Source organism: Elephantulus edwardii, unplaced genomic scaffold (assembly GCF_000299155.1).
Source record: "Elephantulus edwardii isolate Elephantulus edwardi_28Jun2011 unplaced genomic scaffold, EleEdw1.0 scaffold00178, whole genome shotgun sequence".
Lineage (NCBI taxonomy): Eukaryota > Metazoa > Chordata > Mammalia > Macroscelidea > Macroscelididae > Elephantulus > Elephantulus edwardii.
This window is the reverse complement of record NW_006399928.1, coordinates 5,055,880-5,064,602: the sequence shown is the minus strand read 5'-3', so window position 1 is coordinate 5,064,602 and position 8,723 is coordinate 5,055,880.

Sequence of the window (8,723 nt, the reverse complement as noted above, 5' to 3'; positions counted from 1 at the left end):
TGCAACCAGCCATGTCTATTCCCGTCCTGACCCCTGGAAACCACACATTTGTTATCCATTTCTGAAATGTACTCACTCTGAGAATGCTATATAAGTGAAAATACACAGTATGTCATCTTTGAGAGTTGGCTGTTTTCACTCAGCATAACTCCCTGATGTTCCGCATTATGTGTATCACTAGTCCATTGCTTTTTCTATTAAGTAGTATTTCATTCTAATTCTCTGGCAAATGAACCCCTTGAAGGATGTCTTGATTATTTCTAGCTTTTAGCTGTTATGAATAAAGCTTCTATGAACATTTGTGTATAAAAAAAAGAAAAGAAAAAGAAAAACAAGGAACTCATGCAATATTATTCAAAATGGGTGACCCTGGAGGACATTATGCTGAGTGAGATAGCTCAGTCACAAAAAGAGAAATACTGCATAGTGGGAATGGGACTGACATCAGGGTTGGGGTAAGAATGAGAAAAACTGGATAAATTATGTATACTGCATTGAAATGGGTGAGAGAACAGTTTAAAAGTAACACATGATAGGGTATTATGGTTATCACAAGAGTCCAGAGTGAAGGTTGCATAGTGGAATGTGCTCAGGACTGGGGGTGTGGCGGGATTTGTGTACCAATGAAGCAGTTTTTCTTTTACTTGGGTGGGCAATGAATGAATGGAAATCCGAAATCTCTGTAAATGTTCATTAAAATAAAATAAAAAAATAAAAACACCCACCACACAGTCACTTGACCATAGGTAGATGGACTGATTTCCAGGTTCTCAATTCTATTCCATTGATCCATGTGTCTGTCATTGTACCAGTACCATGCTGTCTTGACCACTACAGCAGTGTAGTAAGATTTGAGATCAGGGAGTGAGATTCCTTCTACCTGGTTTCTTTTTAAGGAGTGCTTTCCTTATTGGGAGCCTCTTTCTATTCCAAATTAAATTGGAGATTGCCTTTTCCATCTCGTTGAAGAATGGAATTGGTGTTTGTATTGGGATTGCATTGAACACATGTATATTGCCTTTGATGGTATTGTCATTTTCACAATATTGAGTCTTCCTATCCATGTGCAAGGGATATTCTTCCTCTTTTCCAGGTCTCTTTTTTGTTTCTTGTAGTCATGTTTTGTAATTTTCTTTGAATAGATCCTTTGTGCTTCTGGTTACATTTACTCCTAAGTATTTAATCTTGTGATTAGCTATTGTGAAGGGTATTGTTTTTCTTAGCTCCTGTTCTGTATTCTCTTTGTCATTGTAGAGAAATCCAATTAATTTTTGTACGTTGATCATATATCCTGTCACTTTGCTGAATTGGTCAACTATGTCCAGTAGTTTTCTTGCTGAATTTTTAGGATTTTCTAAGTATAATATCATATCATCTGCATAGAGTGATAATTTTACCTCCTCTTTGCCAATTTGGATACCTCTTATTTCCTTCTCTTGCCTTATTGCTATCACTAAGACTTTCAATACAGTATTGAATAGGAAAGGTGATAGTGGACATCCTTGCCTAGTTCCTCTTCTCACGGGGAATGTCCTTTAATCTTTCTCCATTGAGAACAATGTTGTCTCTCAGATTTGCGTATATAATTTTTACTAGGTTTAAGAAATCCCTCTCTAATCCTAGTTTGTTGAGTGTTTTAATCAGGAAAGGGTGTTGGATTTTGTCAAAGGCCTTTTCTTTATCAATTGATAGGATCATGTGGTTCTTGTTCTTTGCTTTATTAATGTGATGAATTACATTGATTGCTTTTCTTATGTTGAACCATACTTGCATACCTGTTATGAATCCCACTTGGTCATGGTGAATTTTTTTTTAATATATATATTGTTGGATTCTATTGGCCAAGATTATATTCAGGATTTTTTCATCAATGTTAATGAGAGATATTGGCCTGTAGTTTTTGTGGTGTCTTTTCACAGCTTTGGTATCAAGGATATGTTGGCTTCATAGAATGAGTCTGGGAAAAGTCCATCTTTTTCTATTTTATGAAATAGTTTATGTAGAATTGGTGACAGTTCTTCTCTGAAAACTGGTCCAGGACTTCTTTTTGGCTGGAAGTCATAGTCATTTTTATTACCTTTTCAATTTCTTCTTTTGTAATGGGTCTGTTCAGGTTTTCAATTTTGGTTGGTGTGAGTTTAGGTAAGTTGTGCTTTTCTAAGTATTTGTCCATTTCCTCTAGGTTTTCATATTTGTTTGAGTATAGTTTTTCATAATAATCTTATGTTAGTCTTTTTATTTTAGTTGGTCCTGTTGTGCTGTTGCCTGATACATCTCTTATTCAGATTATTTGTGTCTTCTCCTCCCTTAGTTTTGCTGTTGATTTTATTGACATTTTCAAAGAACCAATTCCATGTTTTGTTGATGGTTTCAATTGTTTTTCTGTTTTCTATTTCATTTATTTCTGCTCTAATTTTTATAATATCAGTTTTTTAGAGGGTGTCGGGTTTTCTTGCTGTTCTTTTTCAATTTGTTGGAGATGGTGGATTAGAGAGTTAGTGGTCATTATTTCCTGCCTTTTGATATGTTTGCTTATTGCTATAAATTGACCTCTGATTACTGCTTTGACTGTTTCCCAGAGGTTTTGGTAATGGTGTTTTAGTTGTGAGTTGTTTCAAGAAACTTGTTAATTTCATTTTTTATTTCTTCTAGTACCCACTCATGTTCAAGGTGTTGTTCACCTTCCAAATGTATGGATTTTTCTCCTTTATCCTCTTGTTATTAATTTCTAATTTTGTAGCATTGTGATCTGTGAAAATGCTTTGAATTATTTCCCTTTTTTTAATTTATTGATGCTTACCTTGTGACCTAAAATGTGATCTATGTTGGAGAATATTCCATGCACATATGAGAAGAAGGTGTACTGTGGGGGTTTTGGGGGTGCATTAGTCTATAAATATCTATGACGTCAAGTTGGTTTATTGTGTGGTTTAATTCTTGAGCATCTTTGTTGAGTTTTTTCCTGTCTTGAAAGGTGTGTATTGAAATCTTCAAGTACTATAGTAGTGTCTGTTTCCTTTTTCAGTTTTGTTAATGTTTGTTTTTTTTATATTTTGCAGGTATTTCATTTGGTGCATAGGTATTTATTATTATTATGTCCTCTTGTTCTAGTGACCCCTTTAGCATTATGTGGTGACCTTCCTTGTCTGCTGTGATGGTTTTTGCATTGAAATTTATTTTATGGGAGCTTAATATCACTATTCCTGCTTTTTTTCTGGTTGCTGTTTGCGTGATATATTTTCCCCCCATCCTTTTTATTTTTTTCGTCTTCTTTATCTTCATTTTTCAGGTGTGTTTCTTGTATACAGCATATTGATGGATTTGGGGGTTTTTTTATCCAATCTGCTACTCTTCTTCTCTACAGTGGTGCAGTCAAACCATTCACATTCAGTGTGATTATTGAAAGGCAGGGTTTATTGCTATCATTTTGTTGCATTCTTTTGGGGGATGTTGCTAGTTCCTTTGGTCCATCCTGCTTTCTGTGGCACCTCTGTAAAGATGGATATCTCTCAGTGTTTCCTGCAACACTGCTCTGGTTTTTCCAAACTTCCTTAGGTTCTGTTTCTCTTTAAATATCTTGATCTTTCCTTCATATTTGATGGACAGTTTTGCTAGGTTCAGTATTCTTGGTAGACAGTTGTGATCTTTGAGTGTTTGATATATGTCCTTCCACTGTCTTGTTCCTCACATGGTTTCTACTGAGAAATCAGCACTTAATTTTATCTGCTCTCCCTTATAGGTTACTATTTGTTTCTCCCTCACTGCTTTCAGAATTCTCTTCATATCTTTGGTTCTGGCAAATTTAACTATGATATTCCTTTGTATTTTTCTTTTGGGGTCTATTCTATATGGTGTTCACTCAGCTTCTTGAATATATGTTCTCTCATTCTTAATTATGCCTGGGAATTTTCCTCTTGTATATCTTTCACAACCTTTTTGGTGCCTTTACTTGCATCTTCCTGTTCTGGGATTCCAATGATGCACATGTAATTTCTCTTGATGGTATTCCACATTCTTCTTTTCCCTTCCTTTTTTATTCTGCTTCTTGCTTTAGCAGATCAGTGGTGACAATTCTTTGTTCTGTTTCACTGGTTCTGTGTTCTGTCTCTTCAACTCTGCTCATATGTCCTTCCATCATGCTGACAGCATCTGAAACATTGAGCCTCATATTTTGGATCGTGGTTTCTTGTTTTTCCAGTGCTGCTAATGCCTCGTTTGTTTTATCTGTATTCGTTTGGATTTTTTTAAGCTCCTTCTGGTTTTTGCTTGCAATGTCCTGTAATTCTTCAAGTTTGTCTTTCATTTATTGAAAATATTCAATCATTGTTCTTTTAAATTCTGTGTCAGAAAGTTCCATCAGACTTTCTGACTTCAGGAAATCTATTGATACCATGTCACCTTTTGCGGGTGACATCTTGGCTTATGCTTGTGTAATATGTGGGATAGCTTGCTTTCTTCAAGACATTAATAGGTTCTTGATCTGAAGACAATACTCAAGAAATCATTTGGGCAGCTACCCCACCTATGTTTTTCTCTAACTTTCTGACTCAAGGGAAAGTTCAGTTCAGGGCCTGTGAAAGCAGCCTCTTGTAGCTAAGTCAGATCAAGGTGCTCTGGATTAAAGGCAAGTTGATTGACTGGATGTGTAAGCACAGGTGTGAAGCTGAATAGGAGCGGGGTGACCACGGGAGTGGTCTCTCTAGTTACCCATTTCTGTGCAGCTTGCTGCTCCTTCAGCTCTTTACACTGCAATCTTGGAATCTCACTGAAACTCTTTATGAATTTTCCTCTTCAAACTGAGCAGATGTGCTGCAAGCCATGGGAGTGCTGAACATCTTCAGGTTTTCATTGTGCTCTTGTCACTAACAGGAGTGAAATTTTACTTTAGCATCACCTGGTAGTAATGTGGGGCCTACTTGGACGAGCCACAACCTCTCTTCTTTCTAGAGTCCTTAATTTCTTCTGAAAGCTCTTCAAAGTCTTCATCAAGTTCTTCTTTAATTATTGCATAGACAAAATCTCTTAAAGCATAGGCTTTATGCCTAATAAGACGATCTCCAAGATCTTGATTTGGATTGTATTCTAAAACATTACTACAGATAAGATCAGTATCACTCACAGTCAGATACTTCTGTAGATCAGTTTTACAGATTAGAGATGAAAGGTCCAATGGTTGCTTTATTACAGTGACATAATCAAAGACCTCATCAGGGTCTGTGGCTCATTGTGACCCTATATACATTAGCTCTGAACCTAGTCATATTCTATTCCAATCTGCAACAGACCTAATCCCATTTCTATAGTCACTGACTTGATCCATCTCATCCTGATCTTCCTCTCCTGCACTGTGGCTCCACCCTTCCAAGAAATGGTCCCTCCTGGCCTTGTACTCAATGTTTGTGAGATGGAGCTTTAAAATCTTTGCCTCCAGATAGCAGCTTGGTTTCACCCTCTCCAGGAGAGAACTCTTTGTTCTACTGGCATTTCACAGTATGTTTAACACTCTTCTCCAGCACCATAACTTAAAGGCACCAATCCTTTTTCTATCATCCTTAGTTATTGTCCAGCTCTCTGATGCATAGCAAGTAATTATGAAGACCATGACCTGGATCAGGCACACCTTAGTCTCGAGACTGACATTGTTGCTTTTCAGAACTCTAGACAGGTCCCTGACAGCAGACGTTGCCAATACAGTTTGTCTTTTATTTTCCTGATTGCTGGTGCCAAGAGTGTTGATTGTGGAAACAAGCATGCTGAAGTTGTTAACAATCCAAATCTCTTCTCCATCTATCATGAAGATGCCAATTGGCCCAGTGGTAACAATCTTTGTCTTCTTGATGTTGAGCTTCAATCCATATTGAAGACTACAGTCCTTGACCAGCAGCAAACACCTCATGTGTTCCTCAGTTTTAGCAAGCAAGGTTGTGTCATCTCCGTAATGCAGGTTGTTGATAAATTTCCCTCCAGTTCTGATTCCATAATGTTCCTCCTCATAATATTTAGCCTCCTAAATGATCTGTTCTGCATATACGTTGAAAAGGTATGGAAATAGGATGTATGCATGATGCATACCTTTACTGATCCTGAACCATGAAGTGTTTCCCTGCTCTGTTCTGACTACTTCTTCGTGGTCCAGGTATGGGTTTTGCATGAGCACAATCAGGTATTCTGAGATTCCCATTCTTCTCAAGGTTAGCCACAATTTGTTTTGATCCACATGGTCAAATCCCTTTATATAATCAATGAAACACAGACAGTTTTCTGATATTCTTTGCTTTCAGCCAAGTGCCATCTAATGTTGGCTGGGATGTCCCTAGTACCATGGCCTCTTTGAAACCCAGCTAGCACATTTCACAGTTCTCTGCTGATGTACTCTTCCAGTCATTTTTTTAATCATCTTCAGCAGGATCTTGATTGAGTGTGATATTAGTGATATTGTTTGATATTTTCCACACTCTGCCAGGTCACCTTTTTTTTTAAAATGGGAATAAATATTGATCTTTTCCAGTCAATTGGCCAAGTAGTTGTCCTCCAAATTTCTTGACATAACCTGGTGAGCATGTCGAGGTTAGCATCTTTTATTGAAATATGTTAGTTGGTATTCCATCAATTCCTGGGGCCTTGTTTTTACCAATTTCTTCACATCAACTTGAAATTCCTTCTTCATCACCATTGCCTCTTGATCATATATTTTTTCATTAAATTCTTCTGTGTCAGCCAGTTCTTTTTAGTATAATGACTCTGTGTACTCCTTCCATTTTCTTTTAATTTTTCCTGGGTCATTCAACATTCTGCCCTCACCATCCTTAAGTATTGCAACTGGAGGCTTAAACTTGTTCTTCAGTTCCTTCATCTTAAGAAACTCCAAGTGAGTTTGTCCCTTTTGATTGAGTAAATACTAAGAATTGCTTGTCAATAGCAAGCCTATGTGTAACATTTCTCAAGAAAATTCTTAGTACTCTAAATGTATCTTCTTAATTCTTGCACCCATTTCAGTTCCTCTACTGTCAATGGCTTTGGTGTAGGTGATGGTCCTACTGGGTGTATCTCCAAGGCCTGTGAAAATATTATATAGGGGATTTAGCAGCTTGTTTTAGAATTAAATCTTCAAAAATTTTCTTCCTTCTTCCTCATTAGGTAATGGGCCATTAAATGTTTCGCCATACTCTCAGATAAATATTTCTTGCACTTCTTCTAGCAAAGCAGGATGGAGCTTGTCTGAAGTTGGAAGCAGTAAAACTGGGGCAAATGAAGGACTATTCTGTACTAATGTGGTAAATGTGGCTTTGAGTGTTGGGCCAACACCACAAGTGAATATGTACGTTGTTGTTATGTACCATCGAGTCACATGGAACTCATGTACCCTATATACGACATCTGTGAAGCCTGCCCTGTCCATTTCCCCAGTTACTGTATCAGTCCAACTCATCCAGGGTCTTCCTCTCCTGTGCTGTCCCTCCCCTCCAAGTATGATGTCTTTCTCCAAGGACAGGTACCTCCTGGCCATGCATCCAAAGTATATGAGACAGAGCTTCAAAATCCTAGCCTCCAAGGAGAAACTTGGTTTTACCCTCTCCTAGACAGATCTGTGTATTTTCTTGTTGGTACAAGGTATGTTCAACACTCTTCTCCAGCACCACAACTCAGAGGCATCAAATCTTTGTCTGTCATCCTTAGTCATTGTCTAGCTCTTTGATGTGAAAACTATGACCTGAATCAGGTGCACCTTAGTCTCTAGAATGATGTCATTGCTTGTCAGTACTTTGGATATGTTCCTGACAGCAGATTTTCCCAGTGCAATTCATCTTTTGATTTCCTGATTATTGTTGGCAAGAGTGTTGATTATAGAGTCAAGGAAGCTGTAATTGTTAACAACTTCAATCTCTTTCATCTATTGTGGTGCTGCCAATTGACCCAGTGGTGAGACTCTTTGTATTCTTGATGTTGAGCTTCAATTCATATTGAAGACTACAGTCTTTGACTTTCTGCAGCAAGCACTTCAGGTCCTCCTCAGTTTCAGCAAGCAAGATTGTGTCATTCGTCTAACGCAGGTTGTTAATGAGTCTTCCACCAATCCTGATGCCACATTCCTCCTCATAAAGCCCAGACTCCCGAATGATCTGTTCTGCATGTTGATTAAAAAGGTATGGAGACAGGATGCATCCCTGATGCACTCCTTTTCTGATTTTTGAAGCATGCAGTGTTTCCTTGCTCTGTTCTGAGGACTGCTTCCCGGTCCAACTACAGGTTTTGCATGAGCACAATCAAGTAAGTGTTCAGAGATTCCCATTCTCCTCAAGGTTAGCCACAATGTGTTGTGATCCACACAGTCTAATGTCTTTGCATAGTGAATGAAACACAGACATTCCTCTGGTACTCTCTGCTTTCTACCAAGATCCATCTGACATTGCTGATAATGTCTCTAGTGCCACAGCCTCTTATAAACACAGCTTGTATTTCTCATAGTTCTCTGTTGATGTGAATAGTCATCAATAGGATTTTACTTGCTTGTGATATTAGTGATATTGTTCAATAATTTCCACACTCTGTCAGGTCATATATCATATCATATGGTCATCCGACTCAAAATGCCCCATGCCAGTCCATCTCATCTCACCAATGCCTAGTATGTCAATACAAAATTGGGAAGGGCGTATGCCAGGGATGCATCCTATCTCCATACCTTTTCAACCTATATGCAGAACAGATTATCCGGGAGGCTG